Source organism: Rattus norvegicus, chromosome 10, assembly GCF_021556685.1.
Source record: "Rattus norvegicus strain SHRSP/BbbUtx chromosome 10, alternate assembly SHRSP_T2T, whole genome shotgun sequence".
Lineage (NCBI taxonomy): Eukaryota > Metazoa > Chordata > Mammalia > Rodentia > Muridae > Rattus > Rattus norvegicus.
Genome location: NC_141543.1, coordinates 100,782,464 through 100,802,249, shown reverse-complemented (window position 1 = coordinate 100,802,249; position 19,786 = coordinate 100,782,464). Strand labels below are relative to the sequence as shown.

At 45.8% G+C, this 19,786-nt stretch overlaps 1 protein-coding gene across 13 annotated transcripts in view; it reads right to left on the bottom strand.

The window, feature by feature from the left end:
• The window catches only part of Arsg (arylsulfatase G), a 138,919-nt gene that overhangs the window by 62,202 nt on the left and 56,931 nt on the right, over positions 1-19,786 (bottom strand). The window lies entirely within an intron of this gene.

Sequence of the window (19,786 nt, the reverse complement as noted above, 5' to 3'; positions counted from 1 at the left end):
GACTGTTCTTTCAGAGGACCAGAGTTCAGTTCCCAGTACCTACGTTATACGGCCTGTAACTGCAATCCCGGGGTAGGTGGGGTCAACACCCTCCTCTGGCGTCTGTGAACAATTGCCTGCATGTGTGAATACTTCCACATAGACACAATACATACACATACACATAATTAAAAATAATTAAAAAAAATAGTTGCTTCTTCCTCAGGAAAGGACCAAACGGCAACTAGCACGGTGCAGTGGGGAGGCCTTGAGGACCCAGGGGCCCAGGATTAGAAGGCCTGAGCAGCTTCCATGGAGGATACAGCAGCATTCGTAGGAGCTGTGGTAATGGTCAAGGCTGTAACCATGATCATGGCCATGGGACTCATTGAGGTAAACCCAAGACAAGGAGTCGACCCCTGTCACCAAGCTGGGTCCCCCAGGGAAGGACATGAAGATCAAGACCCTGGAGGAGATCTCCCTGCCCATTAAGGAATCTGAGAATATTGACTTTTTTCCTGGGCGTGTCCCTAAAGGACAGTCATATTGGTCTTGGTGCTCCAAGGAGGTAGCCACTGCCATCCAAGGGGGTCATCATCTCGGCTATCGTCGTCCCTGTGCAGAGGGGCTGTTGAGAAACAAGACTGGCAAGCCCCACACGGCTCCGTGCAAGGTGACAAGCCACTGTGTCTCTGTGTTGGTGCCTCTCATCCCTGCTCCCAGAGGCACTAGGGCTGTTTTCCTAAAGAAGAGGAAGAGGAAGAAAAGGAAGGGAAGAGGAGGAAGAGGAAGAGGAAGGGAAGAGGAAGAAGAGGAGGAGAAAGAGGAAGGGAAGAGGAAGAAGAGGAAGAAGAAGAGGAAGGGAAGAGGAAGAAGAGGAAGAAGAAGAGGAAGGGAAGAAGAAGAAAAGGAAGGGAAGAGGAGGAAGAGGAAGAGGAAGGGAAGAGGAAGAAAAGGAAGGGAAGAGGAGGAAAAGGAAGAGGAAGAAGAGGAAGAAGAAGAGGAAGGGAAGAGGAAGAAAAGGAAGGGAAGAGGAGGAAGAGGAAGAAGAGGAAGAAGAAGAGGAAGGGAAGAGGAAGAAGAGGAAGAAGAAGAGGAAGGGAAGAGGAAGAAAAGGAAGGGAAGAGGAGGAAGAGGAAGAGGAAGGGAAGAGGAAGAAAAGGAAGGGAAGAGGAGGAAAAGGAAGAGGAAGAAGAGGAAGAAGAAGAGGAAGGGAAGAGGAAGAAAAGGAAGGGAAGAGGAGGAAGAGGAAGAGGAAGGGAAGAGGAAGAAAAGGAAGGGAAGAGGAGGAAAAGGAAGAGGAAGAAGAAGAAGAGGAAGGGAAGAGGAGGAGGAAGAGGAAGAGAAAGGGAAGAGGAAGAAAAGGAAGGGAAGAGGAGGAGGAAGAGGAAGAGAAAGGGAAGAGGAAGAAAAGGAAGGGAAGAGGAGGAAGAGGAAGAGGAAGAGAGGAGGAAGAGGAAGAGGAAGAGGAAGGAAGAGGAAGAAGAGGAAGGGAAGAGGAGGAGGAAGAGGAAGAGGAAGGAAGAGGAAGAGGAGGAAGAGGAAGTGGAAGACGCAATTTTTTTAAAAATTAGGTGTATGTGTGTCTCTGTTCCTGTGCCCAAGAAGCTACTGATGATGGCCAGTGAAGATGACAGCTACACATCACCGGGGGCTGCACTTCCACCCTGGGCAACTTTGCCAAGGCCACCTTTGATGCCATCTCCAAGACCCACAGCTACCTGACCCCAGATCCCTGGAAAGAGACCGTGTTCACCAAATCTCCTTAGCAGGATTTCACTGACCATCTTGTGAAAACCCACATCAGAGTCTCCACTCAGAGGACCCAGGCTCTGCTTGTGCCTATCGCATAAAGGTTTTTATACTAGGGGGAGAAAAAGAATTAACTCTGAAAAATAAATAAATAATCCTTTAAAAAGTAATACACTTACAGAAATATGAGTAATGGGGGCTGGGAGCTTGGCCTATAAACAGCTTGATGCATGAGAATGAGCTTCAATTCCCAGCACCCATGCACCCAGGGTAACAACACAACACATGTGTACAACACATAACACAACACATGCAGACAACACATAACAACACAACACGTGCATACAACACAACACATGTCTATAATCCTAGTGCCGGGGAAGTGGAGACAGGAAAACTTCCCTGATGTCCATGGCCAGCCTTCTAGTCTTTCTGAAGAAGGGAACTCCAGGTTTGGTGAGAGACTCTGCTTCAAAAAATAAGCTGGGGCCAGACTGATGGTCTCATAGGCAAATGTGCTTGCCACCAGGCCTGATGATCTGAGTTCAATCCTCAAGACCTACATTGGCTCCCCAAAGCTGTCCTCTTGATATCCATGTGCACACTATGGCATAAGCATGCCAACAACCATACGCAAAATAAATGCAATAAAAACATTTTAATAAGGTAGAGAACAATCTACAAAGACACATGATGTCAGTGAATAGCCTCTATATGCACACACACGAACACATGCAAACAGCACATACATGCATAAAACACACAACAGAGAGAGAGAGAGAGAAAGAGAGAGAAAGAGAGAGAAGAAAGAGAGAGGAGAGATAGAGAGAGAGAGAGAGATATGCTTCGATGCATACATTCCTTACTGAAGTCAGACAAAATAGACAACGTGACTCTCTGCCAACCTGTGACCTCTCTATTGAGCACCATGACTTTCAGTTTTCCAATGATATTTTTTGTGGGTGATTTCACTGCATGCAATGCCCCCCACCCCATGAAGTGTCAACTGCTGTCTGGCATTCCTACGCCCAAGAAAGTTGTGATGTGCTTTACAAAGAAGATGTGCCTATGGTCTTTATCACACAATTTACTGCACACGACTGTGTTCCCATGCCTACTTTGGATACCATGAGGGAATATGGAAGAATTCTAGAGCTCCGTGTGTAAAGGTGTATACCACCAGGCCTGATGACCTGATTCAATTCCTGGGATGCACATGAGAGAAAAGAGGACCAATTCCTACACGTTGTCCTCTGACCTCTATGTGGGGTACAGCAGGCCTAGGACATCATCCCCCGCATGTCCACAACATAAATAAAATGTAATATAAACATGTTATTTAAAATTCTAGGCACAGCAGCAGTCTAGGGTTAAGGGACATACAACCTGGTTAGAAAACAAAACTGGGGGGCTGAAGAGATGGTTTAGAAGTTAAGAGAACTTGTTGTCCTTGTAAGGGACTGGAGTTTGGTTCCCAGAACCCGTGTGGAGGTTCATAACCATCTGCAACTCCAGGCCCAGGAGATGTGATGCTCTTCTGGACCCTGAAGATACCAAGCACACACAAGGTGTACGTGCACGTACGCAGGCAAACTATTCATACACATAAAATAAGTGAACATAAACAGAAAAGTAAGTTAAAGAAAGTAAGAGTGGAGTAGCTTAAAGGGCAACACTGGATGAGTGTAAGACCCCAAACTCACAACAGAGACAGGGGGAGGGAGACAAGAGTGTTTTAGAACCGACAGAGAGAAAGGACTTGCTAAGGGATCAAACTTAGCAAGGGGATCCATGGAGTGGGCGGGACCCAGACAAGAATCTGAAAGATGGAGCTGTTAGGGACACATTGAAAATGACAAGGGCTAAGAAAATAAATTAACTAATTAAAAAGAAAGAAAATGACAAGGGCTAGCCATTCAGAGCCTGCCCCACTTGGGGATCCAGCCCATATACATACAGTCATCAAACCTAGACAATATTGATGAAGCCAAGAAATTTATGCTGACAGGAGCCTGATCTAGCTGTCTCCTGAGAGGCTCAGCCAGAGCGTGACAAATACAGAGGCAAATGCTAGCAGCAAACCAATGAACTGAGAACGGGGTCCCCATTGGAGGAGTTAGAGAAAGGATTGAAGGAGCTGAAGGGGTTTGCAACCCCTTAAGAACAACATTACCAACCAGAGCTCCCAGGGACTAGACTACTACCCAAAGAGTACACATGGACAGACCCATGGCTCCAGCTGCATATGTAGCAGAGGATGGCCTTGTTGGGCACCAATGGGAGGAGAAGCCCTTGGTCCTGCCAAGGTTGGTCCCCCTAGTATTGGGGAATGTCAGGGAGGGGAGGCGGGAGAGGGAGAGGGATAGGATAGGGGGCTTATGGCTGGGAACCAGGAAATGGAATAACATTTGAAATGTAAATAAAAAAATATCCAATAAAAAAGATTTAAAAAGAAAAAGAAAAGAAAATCACAAGGGCAGGCATTGCACGGAGGAACAGTTTGATTGTCGATTGGGTAGCATTTAGAACCACTTAGGAGACAACCCCTGGGTATGTCTGTTTCAGTATTCCCAGCGAGACTTAACTGAGTAAGGAAGACCCAGCCTGAATATGGCTGGCACGGTCCCATGGGCTGCGGTCCATGACTGAATTTCGTCTCGTTCTGTCTCTTGCCTAAGAGCACAACATGACCAGCTGCCTCATGTTCCTTCCACCACACCTTCCCTCCATGATGGACTGTCCCCTCAAACTGTGAGACAAAGGAAACCGTCCTTGCTTACATTGTCTGTGTAACCAATAGATACAAAAGGTAAGCCAAAATAAGCCTTAAAAATAAACTATACACGTTCCTTACAAAGGACAGAAAAAATGGCCTGGGGTAGAGGGATCCTTGGGAATATATGTTGTTCTAAGGATTGATTTCTGTACCATGTAGATGCCTGATCTGGGTAAAATTCAAAGTAAAACTTCAAAGGAAAATGAAGCAGACTCTATAAGAAGAAACAAAACAGACACAAATGAGTCTCACTGTACAGCATGTTTTAAATAAGAATCATTTCAGGCGACATTAGTACTCAGTGTTCTGTCTATCCACCCCAACGGGATTTAAAAAAAAAAAACAAACTAGGAATGGACAACTAAAAGGTATATTGTAAAGAAATCTTAAACTGTACACAGCGGCTACATTATTAGTGTGAGTGTTAGTACTGTGATTTTTAGGATAATTTTGTGTGTTTGAGAGAGTAATGTAAATAAGCAATTATATTAATGTTCCTAACAGGGAGCCAAGAGTTTCGCCATCAGAAAAATTCAAGAGCCATGAGAGATGTTAAAGCCTATAATATAAAAATACTGGCGGCATTAAAGACAGCGTTGGGGGATAGCTCAGTGGTAGAGCGCTTGCCTAGGATGTGTGAGGCTCTGAGTTCAACTCAATACCACAAGAAAAACGTTTAGTTAGAAAGAAACAAAACGCCATTATGCATCCGTAACTTCAAAAGAAATTGCCGGGCATGCCGTGGTGGTGAATGGCACACCTTTAATCCTAGCTCTTGGGAGGCAGAGGCAGGTGGATCTCTGTGAGTTTGAGGCCAGCCTGGTCTACAGAGCAGGTTCCAGGAAGCGAGGGCTACACAAAGAAATCCTGTCTTTAAAAAAAAATTAAAATATATGTATATATACATATATACATATACACACACATATTATATATGTATATATATATATATATATATATATATATATATATCCTAGCTACCAAACCGAAAGAAAGAAGCATTGATTTTCCCCTTCACCCCAAGTAAAAATGAACATACCTGCATTCAGTCTCTCTTTTCAACATGTGGAGATCCCATGTAGGGCCCTGTGCACGCAAGGCCCACACTGTACCAATGAACTATGCCCCCCCCAGCATATATCTATTCTTCTGATGTCCAAATTGTTTCAAACTTGGAATTAGGCATTGTTCCAAAAAGATATGGTTTCTTTTTGTGTGGAATGGTTTTGAAAAGAAAGACGGAATTCAAGTATGTTAATTTTACTTGGGGTCAAAGGGGAAAGCAATACTTCTTTCTTTCAGTAGAGAGAGAGAGAGAGAGCAAACAGAAACACAGACACACAGACACATACACACACACACACACACACACACACACACATACACACACGTAGCTGACCATAGGCACACACATGTAGTTAAGAACTTTGATTTCTTAAAAAAAAAAACAAAACAGTTATGTATGTTTTTGTTTTAATCCCAGGTGTGGGATAAGAAGCTGCTTCACAGCAGGTGACTGTGATTTGTCTCGTGCTCTAGGAAGGGTGTAATTTTTGCCAGCTGTAGATAGTTTGTTTGGAATTCTGGGGACTCTTGAGGTGGGATAAATATGAGAGTCCTGAGAGAGACTGTGGCTATTTACTGCTCCCTCTGCCCCTCAAACCTTATTTCTGCCTTTGCTATTGCTGGGTTTCTGGTTAGAGATACATTGACAATTAAGGCTGGACTCTTCCCCAAGGAACTGAACACTTCTAATCAGCAGAAAGTAGTCTAAAAAGGTCTATAACCATTTCCCCTCTAACCTTCAATCTCTCCTACCTAGTTTGGAAGGGATTGGGTTGGAATAAGGTTGGAAGGATGGTAGATAATAGAACCCAATAAAGTAAGCTTAAAAAGTACACACACACACACACACACACACACACACACACACACACACACAGAGTTGTTTTTCGGGACTGGAAGAGAACATGATACTAATTCCAGAGCCTAAAAATTCATAATTAAAGGAAAATAATTAGACACCTGCCCTGACCCTCTGGACTGACCCTCAGCCTCTGCTAGGAGACAGGGGCAGAGCACTCCTTGCAATAACTAACACACACTGAGAGCATGGCAGTAGCTTGGGAAATGACCATGTTTGCAAGTTCCCAAACAATAACTGGTGGCCAATGGATACGGGTCACACTGCCACACAGCCATTTATAAATTGGACAGAATTGGCAATTAACTCCCTTATAAAGGGATTAGATGTAGTGTCACTAATCATTTGCCTGTGGCCTTTTATGCCTCCTAATGGGATGAAATATGAAAGCAAGAAGACTTTGCCAAAAAAATACCAGAATCTAATCAAACTTCTGAATCTAATTTCCCAGTTACAGGAAATCCAGCTATGAGGATAACAGATTCAACTATGCCATGAGGAAACGCTAAAACAAACTGGTGTTCAGGTGTCTTGAGACAAGAGGTCCAGCTGCTCCAAAGAGCCATGGAGAAAGTTGGGATTTGGGGACAGTTTTCATTACAGGAAACCAGAGACAGAGAAACAAATGGAAAGTGGTCTCGCTTCAAATAGACTTAACAGCACGTTTGAGGAATAGCTAAGGAAATGTATGGTGGATTTTAGATATTAGGGAATCGTTGGCCATTTTCAGTGTAATAACAGCACTACAGACATATGGAAGAACGTTTCTTTTAAGATGTACTTACTATATGTGTACCAGTGTTCTGCTTGCATGTATGCATGGATGTGCAGTGCTGACAGAGGCCAGAAGGCAACATTAGATTCTCCTGGAACTGGAGGTCCAGACGGTTGTGAATCATGGTTTGCATGCTGGAAACCTTTGCAAGAATAGCAAGTACTCGAGCCTGCCCCACATGTGGCCCATACATATACAGCCACCAAACTAGATACTATGGATGAAGCAATCAAGTGCAGGCTGACAGGAACCAGATGTAGATCTCTCCTGAGAGACACACCCAGAATACAGCAAATACATAGGCGAATGCCAGCAGCAAACCACTGAACTGACCCCCGTTGAAGGAATCAGAGAAAGGACTGGAAGAGCTTGAAGGGGCTCGAGACCCCATATGAACAACAATGCCAACCAACCAGAGCTTCCAGGGACTAAGCCACTACCCAAAGACTATACATGGACTGACCCTGGACTCTGACCTCATAGGTGGCAATGAATAGCCTAGTAAGAGCACGAGTGGAAGGGGAAGCCCTTGGTCCTACCAAGACTGAACACCTAGTGAACATGATTGTTGGGGGGAGGGTGGTAATGGGGGGAGGATGGGGAGAGGAAGCCTATATAGAAGGGGAGGGGGAGGGGTTAGGGGGATGTTGGCCCAGACCAGGGAAGGGGAATAACAATCGAAATGTAAATAAGAAATACTCAAGTTAATAAAGATAAAAAAAGAAAGAAAGTTACAAAAAAATACTCTCAACACTTGAGACGTCTCTCCAACTCCAACATTCTTATCTGAAGAGACATATACTCTATTTGTGATGAAGAGGCATGATGTTTTCATCCTTCCAAGGTTCAGAGAAAGAGCATATTAACAGAGAAAGAGCTGGGGCATAACCAAAACAACAAAATGCTTGGGTGGATTTCTTTAGATTTATATGTATAAATTTTAATGAAAATTTATTTTTTTTAAACTATAGAGATCAGATTCAAGAATGACTGTAGAAGTGACAGAGGGCTTGTGGGATCCCGCTGCAGGGAGGGAAAGGCAGTTTAAAGGATAGTGTCATCCATCTCCAGCCCTCATGGTGTCACAACTGTGGAGACCTCAGCAATCTGGCATGGACCAGAAGCTGAGACTGAGCGATGTGAGTGGCTAGCTCAAAGTGGAGACTGAAATGTAACATTGTAACATCTCCAGGTAAAATGTAACATTGTAACATTGAAACATCTCCAGGTCGGTGCTAGAGAGGTGACTCCATTGGTGAAGGATTTGGGAGCATCCACATAAAAGCTGGACATAGCAGCTCTCATCTGTAATTCCAGTACTCAGGAAAGATAACAGGGAGGTCCTAGGGGCTCATTGGCCTTCTAGCCAAACCAGCAATCCGCAGGTTCAGTGATAGACTCTTACTCAAAAGCCAAAGTGTAGCGCTATAGAGGACCATATTGGACACACACACACACACACACACACACACACACACACACACACGAAAGAAAAAGAAACAAAACACTTCCGGTTGGGCATTACTTATGTAGACTCTTTCTGGCTACCAGGACCCCGAATGAGCTAAAACCTTTGAGTCTCTAATAGTTTCACACTCCTCAGAAGCATCCCCAGGGAGATGCCACCTGACTACCTAAAGCAAACAGAACTTGGCATCCATGCCCTTCACCATGACTTTGACAAGTTCATAGAGCCCCCACTTTCAATAACCAAGAGGTAAGACTGGCTATATGAGAACAGATATCTTTTATAATGTCGTATATCTATGTAGTGAAATATTACTCAGCAATGAAAAAGGAACAGTTTTATACAAATAGTATGATGCGCCTTAAAAATATTCCAAGTATGATGTATGATGGCACATGCCCCTGACCCCAGCACTCAGAAGACAAGACAAAAGGATACACAATGAAACTCTGTCTCCAAGAAGGAAAATAAGAACAAACAAAATCAAGCACTGGGTCTACAGAACCCTTGTTTAGCACACTTAAGATCCTGAGTTCAATCTGCAACACCAGTCACACACTGTCCTGTGCTTCCTGGTCAGCCAGGACATGAACAGTCGGTGTCAAGCTCCCACTGCCACCTCCTGACGTGGTGCCTCTCAACTATAATGGAACTGTCCCCTTTGAGACTGTGGGCCTAAATAAACTAGTAAGTATGATTTTTTAGAAAGAAAGAAAAGTAAATGGTGCACCATCCGACATGGAGCTGGCTCCTCGGCCTCCAGCCAATCCTACATCTTTTGACATATTCCCAACAGCACAGGACCATAATTCTTTGCTTTTCTACTTAGGGCAGTTTGAAACTGGCTTTGACTGGGATTTATGTCCCCTTCCTTGAATCTGGGTTGGACCAGCGGTTGTTTTTCTGACCAATAGGATAATAACACAGAAGCAACACTGCTGGTCTCTGGGCTCTGGCAGTTTCTACTCTTTCTCTCTCGAAACACTCAGTGAGCCACCATGTAAAAAGTGGGAACATCATGAGGCCACCATATTGGAAAGGCTGTCTGTAGATGTTCTGGCCAGTGACCGCAGGTGAGGTCATCACCATGGAGACAGCAGCCCTGTGAACAAAGCTGTTCCCAGACTACTGTCCTGACCACCTGCTTGCTGAATTGTACCCAGTGACCATCAGCAACCTACTGGGAGTGACAGATGCCCAGCTAAGTGGGCCACAACAAAATGGCTGCTGTCTGAAGCCCAGTACATATGGGGAGGTCGAGGCAGTAGGTTATTCTGGTTCCACTGCAAGGCAATGTCTAGCTCTCTTATTTCACAGTATCTGGAGACACCCCAGCACAGGAGTAACCAAAATGGGAGCATGAGATATATGCTGATTGGATGATGCCAGTACCCTCTGGGTTTGTCTACACTAAAACATGTCTGGTTTTGTTACATTATAACAAAGTCTTTCTCACTACCGAGACCAGGGCCTCATTCCCAGGAGACAGGTTAACTCCTAATCAAACTCCTTTTTTATAAAAGAAAAGGAAAAGAGAGACAGATTCTCACCATATGGCCTAATATAGCCTGACAATCTCTGTGTGGCCCAAGTTGGCCTAATCACAATACCCTGTCTACCCCTCATGCCACCACACCCATCCCTAAAACTGTATGTATGTGTGTGGTAGTCATATATGTATTCATGTATGTGCATGCATGTATGTATGAATGTATGAATATGTATGTATGCATGTTTGTATGTATGTTGTTATGTATGTATGCATGTTTGTATGTATGTTGGTATGTGTGTATGCATGTTTGTATATAAGTTGGCATGTATGTATGCGTGTTTGTATATATGTTGGTATGTATGTATGTTTGTATATATGTTGGTATGTATGTATGCATGTGTGTATGTATGTATGTATGTATGTATGTATGTATGTATGTATGTTGGTATATGTACCTACTTGCTCCTGCATGCAATCAAGGGATCATGGGATTACAAACATGGATTACCACCATACTTGGCCTTTTTTAAAAATATGGGTTCTAGAGATAAAACTCAAACACATTATCAACTCAGCTTTACTATCTCCTGCAGCCTGAAACCCCTTATATTAAAGTGGCAAACAGCAAAGAGGGAATATCCTCAGGGAGCAAGGCAACTGCGCTGTGAGATCCCAGGCCCGCGGTCAGGAACCAGGTTCCAGTCCTAAAGCTCCGCTCTTGGCGGGAGGCCACATGATACCTCGTATGATGCCTCCCTGCGACAGAATGAGGTCAGGGACCGTGCCTGTGCTGATGCACACTGCCAAGTTTGCATAAAACCGGGTGAGGCTCTCTCCAGATCTTCTGGGAGATCCTGGACTCAGCTAGGGAGCTCCATCCTGCCAGTATGTCCCTTCTGGCCCCTCAGTCCCTGGGGGCTCAGGAAAATGTACGCTGCCCTTCCTTCCCCCGCACCCTGGTATCCAGGTGCCTGGGATAACATTTCTAAGCATGGGTTTATTCAAAATATTCCCAGCAGCCCAGACATATTAGGATCCCAGGGCTCAAAGTCCTGAGAGAAACCTTGGTTGCTGATATTGCAGGCAACTATGAATGGCTCTCCTAATCCAAACAGCTTCATCTGTGGCTCACAACTTTACTTCTAAACAAACACCCATTCTTCCTTCCCTCTTGATATTGACGTGCAAGGACCCGCCTAGCTCACACTCTAAGTGGCCCTCACTATTATTCTTATAACCATCACCTCAGATGCTTACAAAACACCTCTTATGACCCCGGGCACATTTCCAAACATTTCACACACATTAGGTCATAAGCATCTGTAGCCCTGGGGTTTACTCTACTTTGAATATGTAGTTCTGAATGGAATGGCCCAAGCGTGCTGGTGTCGTTTCTACATCCAGCACAGTGGGATCCACTGCATAATTCACGATACCCGGGGGAAATTTAAAAAAAAAACAAAAAACCCAGAGTCCCACTAGACCTTCAAAATGACAGCAGCAAGGGATATGATCCAGAGGAACTTCTAAGTATAGGCCTCTGTGCACCTGCCAGAAAATTCAGGGTCTCCTCAAAGCGTCAGTCTGGGCTTCCCAGAGGCAGAAAAAAAAAATGGCTGTGGGTCCTGAGGCTCCTGGTAGTTCTCCCCCAAGACCTGTGATTGTCTGCTTTGCCCTCCTCTGCAAGAATGATGACGCTGAGGTAACTGGTTAGAATTGGGACTGGCTCCTTACAAACTGTGCTTAGAACGCTCGCTGTTTTCCTGTCATAGAGAAAAGCTTGTGTTACCAGGATAATAAAAGTCTTCATATCGTTGGAAAAAAAAAAGAATGTCTGCTTCTGTTTCACACGTGTCTCGAATACCTGTTAGTCCTCTTTAGGATTTTGTAGCTCAGTAAACACCACCACCTCTCACCCGGCTGCCCACGACAAAGTATGATCTAAGCCTGTCACACCCGAAACCCATCAGGCAAGAGGGTCTCCAGTATTGGTGTGAACTACAGACAGAGTAGTTCTAAGGTAAGCCTGGGTTTCATAGCAAGACCCTGCCTCAAGATAAAACGACAACAAAACCATAATCTCTCCCTCCCTCTCCCGATCCCTTCTCCCCAGCATGCCCTAACAAATCTACTTCCAAATTACCAAATGACGCAGTGGTAAACACCATGTGTCGGGTCATAATCCATCACCGACAGATGTCAGGGCGGGAACTCAAGGCAGGAACCTAGAGGCAGAAACCGAGGCAGAAACCACAGAGGAGCACTGTTGACTGGCTCCCTCCCGCTGACTTGCTAAACCTGCTTTCTTACACGCCCAGGATCAACCGCCCAGGGACAGCACTGCCAGGAGAATGCTGGACCCTGCCGTATCAACTATTAATCAAGAAATGCCCCCACGGACCAGCCTGGAATCATTTTCTCAAGTGAGTGTCCCTCTTTCCAGATGACCCTAACTAACCAACACAGAAATCTAACCCGGTGTCCCCACCTGTCAGCAAACGGTCTTCCACCTCATCCTATCCTGTCCAGTAACTCTACTGAGTACCATGGATGCTGTGGTCTGGCGTTGAACAGTGCATAGCTAGTCCAGCCCTCTTCCCACACTTCCAGTTCTAGTCCCCTCTTCACATTCACACTCTATTTTCTTTCATATATATATATATATATATATATGTATGTATGTATATATATATATATAGAGAGAGACACACACAGAGAGAGAGACAGAGAGAGAGACAGAGAGACAGAGAGAGACAGAGACAGAGACAGAAAGGAGAGAGGGTTTCTCTGTGTAGCCCTCACTGTCCCAAAACTCACTCTCTAGAGCAGGCTGGCCTCAAACTCAGAGATCCAAGTGCCTTTGCCTCCCAAGTGCTGGGATTAAAAGCATGAGCCCCCGCTGCCCACCACTCCGTTTCCTAAGGGGTAGATGAAGCAACTTTGAAAAGCAATTAGCAACCAAAAGTGGTGCCTGGCTGGAAACCCTCTATCTGGGTGGTTTTGGTTTTGGTTTTGGTTTTGGTAATCAAAGTAAATCCAATGTAATTACCATGGTCTGTGGGCCCTCTATCAGACCTTCCCAACCAGGAACCTGACACCAAGGTCTATATAGACTAAAAGTTTCCTGAGATATCTCTGCCAGCCTGACGCAGCCAGGTGGGGTCCAGAACAACTGGAAGTGCCACCGTGGTGTCCTATACGCTAGGGAGCATGGTCTCCTTCAGCACACACGAGAGAGAGAGAGAGAGAGAGAGAGAGACAGAGAGAGACAGAGAGACAGAGAGAGACAGAGAGACAGAGAGAGAGACAGAGAGAGAGAGACAGAGACAGAGAGACAGAGAGACAGAGACAGAGAGAGAGCACCCTTAGGGCTAAATGGGGTGCTTCAAGAAAGAAGCATGGAGGTCCTTATGCCCACAGATCTCCAGGGAAATCAGGAATCTGAAACACACAGGTCTTTCCTGTGGGAAAGATGAAAAGCCCATCCTTCCATCCAGACAGCTGAGAACCGAAAATGGTTAGTAGTTGGGTGATCTGTGTTATCTGTTGGGCCAGGTCACATAAATCTCCCACAACCAGGACCAGAGGTAGCTCATGGTCTAAATGGCCTCTATGCCATCTGTATGACTGAGGCCAGACTAGACCCTAAGGCCCCTAAGCTAGTAACAGTAGCGTCATGTTGTATCTCTAGAACCTATCTTCTTGGAAGAAACTGAGTTGCAGTGTAATTACCCTTCCTTGTGTAACAGTGATTGTATCACACCAGAAAACCTTTTTCCAAATTATGCCTAGCTTAAACACACGGAATAAGCAGCTTATTCTAGCCTCTCTGAAGTCTGAGTCAGGTTGACCCGGGTTTTCATTCTTATGTCTGCGAGGTTTGCTTGCCCGCACGATACCCGTAGGGACGCCCTCACAGGAGCAAGTGACATTCCAGGAACAAGTGTGACTTAGCTGCTGGTGAGCCTGCACCAGGTCTCATGTTCCTGCCACAAGCTGGGCACAGAGAAGCCATGCTGTACTCATTCCAAACACCCAGGTTCACCTTCTTTGATCAACCAACTAGAAACTGAGGCCTGAGTTTCAAGTAAGAAAGTCCTTCGCTTTGAAACAGGTCTCTCTGTGTAACCCTGGCTGGCCTGGAACTCACAGTGTAGATGAGACTGTCCTCAGACTCAGAGAGATGCCTGCCTCTGCCTCTCAAGTGCTGGGATTGAAGGTGTAAAGTAAACCCCTGCTGACCGTGTACATCACTTTAAAAACTACAGTGTGTGTGTGTCAGAGGACAGTTTGTGAATTGGTTACCATTCCCTCATTCTCCTCCTTCTCTCCCTCCCCCTCCTCTTCCCCCTCCTCTTCCCCCTCCTCTTCCCCCTCCTCTTCCCCCTCCTCTTCCTCCTCCTCATCTTCTTCCTTCCCCTCCCTTTCTCCTCCCCCTCCTCTTCCCCCTCCTCTTCCTCCTCCTCATCTTCTTCCTTCCCCTCCCTTTCCCCTCCCCCTCCTCTTCCCCCTCCTCTTCCTCCTCCTCATCTTCTTCCTTCCCCTCCCTTTCCCCTCCCTTTCCCCTCCCCCTCCTCTTCCCCCTCCTCTTCCTCCTCCTCATCTTCTTCCTTCCCCTCCCTTTCCCCTCCCCCTCCTCTTCCCCCTCCTCTTCCTCCTCCTCATCTTCTCCCTTCCCCTCCCTTTCCCCTCCCCCTCCTCTTCCTTGTCCTCATCCTCCTCCTCCTTCTTTTTCTTCCTCCTCCTTCCCCTCCTCCTCCACCTTGTTTTCCTCCTTCCTCCTCTTCTTCCCTTCTTCCTCCTTCTCCTCCTCCCCCTCTTCTTCTTCCTTCCTCCTCCTCCTCTTCTTCTTCAGACAGGGTTTCTCTATGTAGCCCTGGCTGTCCTGGAACTCACTCTGTAAACCAGGCTGGTCTTGAACCCAGAGATCCCCCTAGCTCTGCCTCCCCAAGCCCTGGGAATAAAAGCATGTGCCACCACATGCACACTTTTTTTTTTTCTTTCCACTTTTACATGAGTCCCAGTGATTAAACTTCAGTAATCAGGCTTTCTTAGTAAGTGCCTCTAAGCTATCTCTCCAGCTCTGTATGGAACTTCTTGACTCTTCCTTCTCAGTGCTACCATCGAGAATCCATACTGTAGCACTCCTGAACAGAAGAATCTCTGGGTATCACCAGTCAGTCAGTCCAGTCAAGTCTAGTCAAAGAGATGAATGAACCCCAGCTACCCATGAAAGACACCCTGGCATAAAAAAAGAGGGGGGCATTCTGGGTAGGGGAAGACTAACCAATAATAAATAGCAAAACAAATGTCACCTTTTAAGTAATAAATAAAAAAGTAAATAAATCAGGGACCAGCAGGGGGCTGAGCAGGGGAAGCCTGCCTGCCGACCTGCCAACGTAGGCAACCTGTGAGCTGAGATCTATATGGTGTAAGCACCTCCCCCAGGTTGTCCTCTGACACACAGGCACAAAGATGTATTTTTATTTTATTCTATTTATTCGGGTTTTTTTTGATAGGGTTTCTTTGTGTAGCCCTTGCTGTCCCAGAACTCACTCTGTAGATCAGGCACTTCAAACATCACACAGATCCACCCGCCTCTGCCTTCTGAGTGCTGGGATCAAAGGCTTGCACCCACACCCATACCCCTAACATGCCCCACTAAATAAATAATTTTTTAGTCAATAAAATAAAGTGGACAACTCGTGAATACTCAAGCCTATCCGTGTGCACGCACACGTATGCATCCCTACCCACACCACTGTAAAAAGAGCTACTGAAGTTCAAACCCCAGTTAGCCCCAAATATGACCTCTGTGGGAGCAGGGCCATTGCATGTGTCTCTAGTTTCAACAGGATCATTCTGGAGTAGAGTAGGTCCTTACCTAATTTAACTGATGTTCCTGCTCAAAGAGAGGCAAGAGAGAAGACAGTGTACGAAGACCCAGACACGTACAAGAGAGGATGTCACATGAAAAGGGAGACAGATTGCTGGGAGGTCACCATCAGTCCAGGTGGCCTGAAGCCAGCAGAAGGCGGAAGAAACCGGGGAACCCTGCCAGCACTTTTGAGGGAGCATACCCAAAAACACCTTGATCATCCAGCCTGCAGGGTGCAGAGGGCCAATTTCTAGGGTTTCCAGTTACTCCAAAGCATGGAAGGGACAAATCGCTATCAGGGCCAGTGGCACAGGCCTCCAGTCTCTGCTACATGGAAGACTATGGAGGACCGAAGTCAAAGACCCAACAGCGTAACAGTGAGAACTTGTCTTTGGCTGGGGGGAAGGAGCTGTCCTGGAAACTTGCTCTGTAGACCACGTGGCCTCAAACTCAAGAGATATGACAGACTCTGCTTCCCAAGTGCTGAGACTAAAGGTGTGCCAACTCATGAGACCTTGTCTTAAAAAGACAAAAGAGTGGGGTGGGGACAGAGCTCAGTGGCAGAGCACTGCCTGCTGTGCATAAAGCCCTGAGTTCTGAGTTCGACACCCAGCACCACACAAAGCAAGCACATTGGACGTGATGGAGCCTGCCATGTGTGGGGTGAAGGCGGGAGGAGGGTGAGAGGTTTGAGAGCATCTTTAGCTACAACACAGCGAGTTCAAGGCTAGCCTGGACTACAGGAGGCCACGGCGTCTCAGACACATGATCAGTTCAATGGAATATAGAGAAGATTGGCATATATATATTCACATATATACATTACATATGCATATATACATATATTCACATATAATCACACATATACATATAAACATACATATACACATACATATGCATATACATACATATATTCACATGTATACATACACACAAATGCATATATACAAATATTCATATATACATATACATACATTTATACATGCATATATATATACATACACACACATATAATACATATACCTACAAATATATACATGCATACATACATATATACACAATGGAATTTTTTTCCCTCAGTCAGAAATGAGAGCAAAGTTATGTTTGTCGGAAAATGGACAGGACTGGAAATAACCATATGAAGCAAATTCGGCCAATCACAGAAAGACAAACACCTTATGTTTGTTTGTTTGTTTTCTCAGTTATGGTTCCTAGATATTAAAGAAAAAAAGGAGTTAGTTTGGGGGACAAACAGCACCATGGAAGAAAAACCGGGGCTCTGAGGGGACATATGTTCAACATATAATAATACAGACACTCTTAAAACTTGAAAAACTGAAGTATACACTTTAAAGGGAAGGAAGATTAAAAGAATAACTTGGCTCGTCCCTTTTCCTGCCCTTTCAGACTCCTAGTTATGTACACAAACCTATCGTTTTCACAGTCTTTGCTTGAACCCTGGAGGGCTAGCCTTGGCTCTGACTCTGGGAGTCTGTGACTCTAGGAGCTGGAGTACACAGTCATCCGTCAACATCTGTACCAAGGCCATTAGAGTCATGAGTGTTTTACTGCAGCCAACACACCTACCCTCCATGTGACTCCTGGATCTGCTGGTGTCTGCCCCCCCCCACACACACACACACAATCAGACACACTGTGGCCTCAGGACCTTCCCTGAACCAATCAAGCAGCATGACCTCCTCTGACCTTGCTGAACCCATGACCCAAACAGGGTTATTCAGAATCCAAACTGGCGGTCAAATGTGGTGACTCATGCTCTTGGGGTGCTGAACCAAGAGGAGTGACTTAAGTTCAAGGCTAGCCTGGGCTACATGGTGAGTTCCAGGGTATCTTGGACTATAGACTGATACATTGTCACAAAATAAAACACAACAAAGCAAAGCCCGGCATTTTCTGAATCAGAGCGGGAAATAACTCCTTTCTCCCGTGATTCCCAACACAGAAGGATGTGGCCTTGGGAGAGGAAATGCCACATTTCCTGTCTCCTGGAGGCACTTGAGAGAGAACAGGCAAGCTAAAACAGCCCCTCTCCTGGGCAAAGTCCTTGAGCTGAGCCTGCATTCCTCAGGGCTGAGCTGGGTCATGCCACAGTTGTAGAGACCTGGGAACTGCAGGATCAGTGATGGAGAATGGAAACCTGGAAACACGGGAGCACTCTGCCCTCAAGTTGCTGGTGGCTCATTGAGAAGGTGGGCAGCCCTTCTGGGGGAGGACAGAAAGCACATGGCGTCCTTCCCGTGTGTGTACCAGGAAGCATCCCTCCAAAGAGGTTAATGTGCGTTTTCAGGCTCCATGGCAGAGAGAAGTAATTACCTAAGTCACACACTGTATGTGTGTATTATATCCGCCAGAGATGAGAAAGTCAGCCAGGGAGGGAAAGACCCTGATTGTTATTCCAGCCTGCCCATCTGTAACTTCTGTCCTGAGCGTGATGTCTCTGTGGACATATTAAGTCACCTTCTTGTAAATCACCAGTGCACACATGTATCCCAGCAAGACGTAGCTTTGAGCTCCCTTACAGACTGTGGATTCTAGACAGAGGGGCCTTCGGATGGACGGACGGCGACTCTGGCCTGGGAGACACCACCCTGGTGGAATGAGGCCCCTCCAGCAATATCTGGTACGTGAAAAAAGCTTCAAAAGAGAAAACTCGAGCGGTTCGGTGAGGTCTTTGGAAAGCCTAAGCTTCCACTTCTAAAACACACAGCTTTAAGACATGGCCTTCCCATCCCATCCCTCCAGGTCACCAAGTCCATTTGGTGGGGACTAATGAATAAACATTAACCTGGCCCTGTTATTTGGGAAGGTTTTTTTTTTTCTTTTTTTTTTGGCTGTGATTGTTCTTCCCCAAATCTATCTGAGCAGGCTCTCAGGCCCGTTAGCCAACAGGGGTCCTCATTAAAGTCCGCAGATACATTGTAAAGCAAAGCTGGAAACGGGAGGCCAGACGCTATGGCAGGCTGCTAACAAGAAAATCAGTACAAATTAAGACACAGCGAGGCAGTAGCCAAGAGACTCGCCGTTGCATAAATTATGTGTATTAGAATTAGGGAAATTGGGAGCTGGAAAGTGCCACAAAGAGACACCACACTGCCGACTGCAAGCGTGCCCAGCCTTCGTTTGCAAAGAATTTAAAATAGATGACATGACAGCCTCTCAGTGGCAACTGTCTAAACTGCTATGTGACCGGAATAAAAACTACCTTCGTCCCATTCATAATTTAAAGGCTGGGGGGATCAGGGGAGAAAAGAAGTAGGTTCTTAAAATCATCTGTTGTGGCTTTTGTGTGTCAAGGGGACGGGGTTGGGAGGTACTAACCACAGAGATGACTTAGTTAAAGAGACTGACAGTTTAGTTTGGCCTCCAAGTCACCTTCTCTTAAATGGGAAGGTGGCCGAGTCTTTCCTAAGAAGGCTGTTGCATCAAACCACCCGGATAAACGATACGCAGACCTCCTGTCTACTACAGGCAAAAAGTGGGTCAAAGGTAGTGACTATGGCTCACTGTTCTTCCCCCGCCCCATTCATGAATTCACTCTCTGGGTTCATTTGTTTGCTGTTTCCAAATAAGATTCCTGGAGACGAGTCCAGTTCTGGGCAAGTCTTTTTCCACATTCCCGCCATGAGCATATATATGCACACACAAGCACAAAACGTTGGGAGAGCTCAGTGCCTCCTGGACCTCACGTGGTTCTCCATCAGCAGTACTCTGGATGCATCCG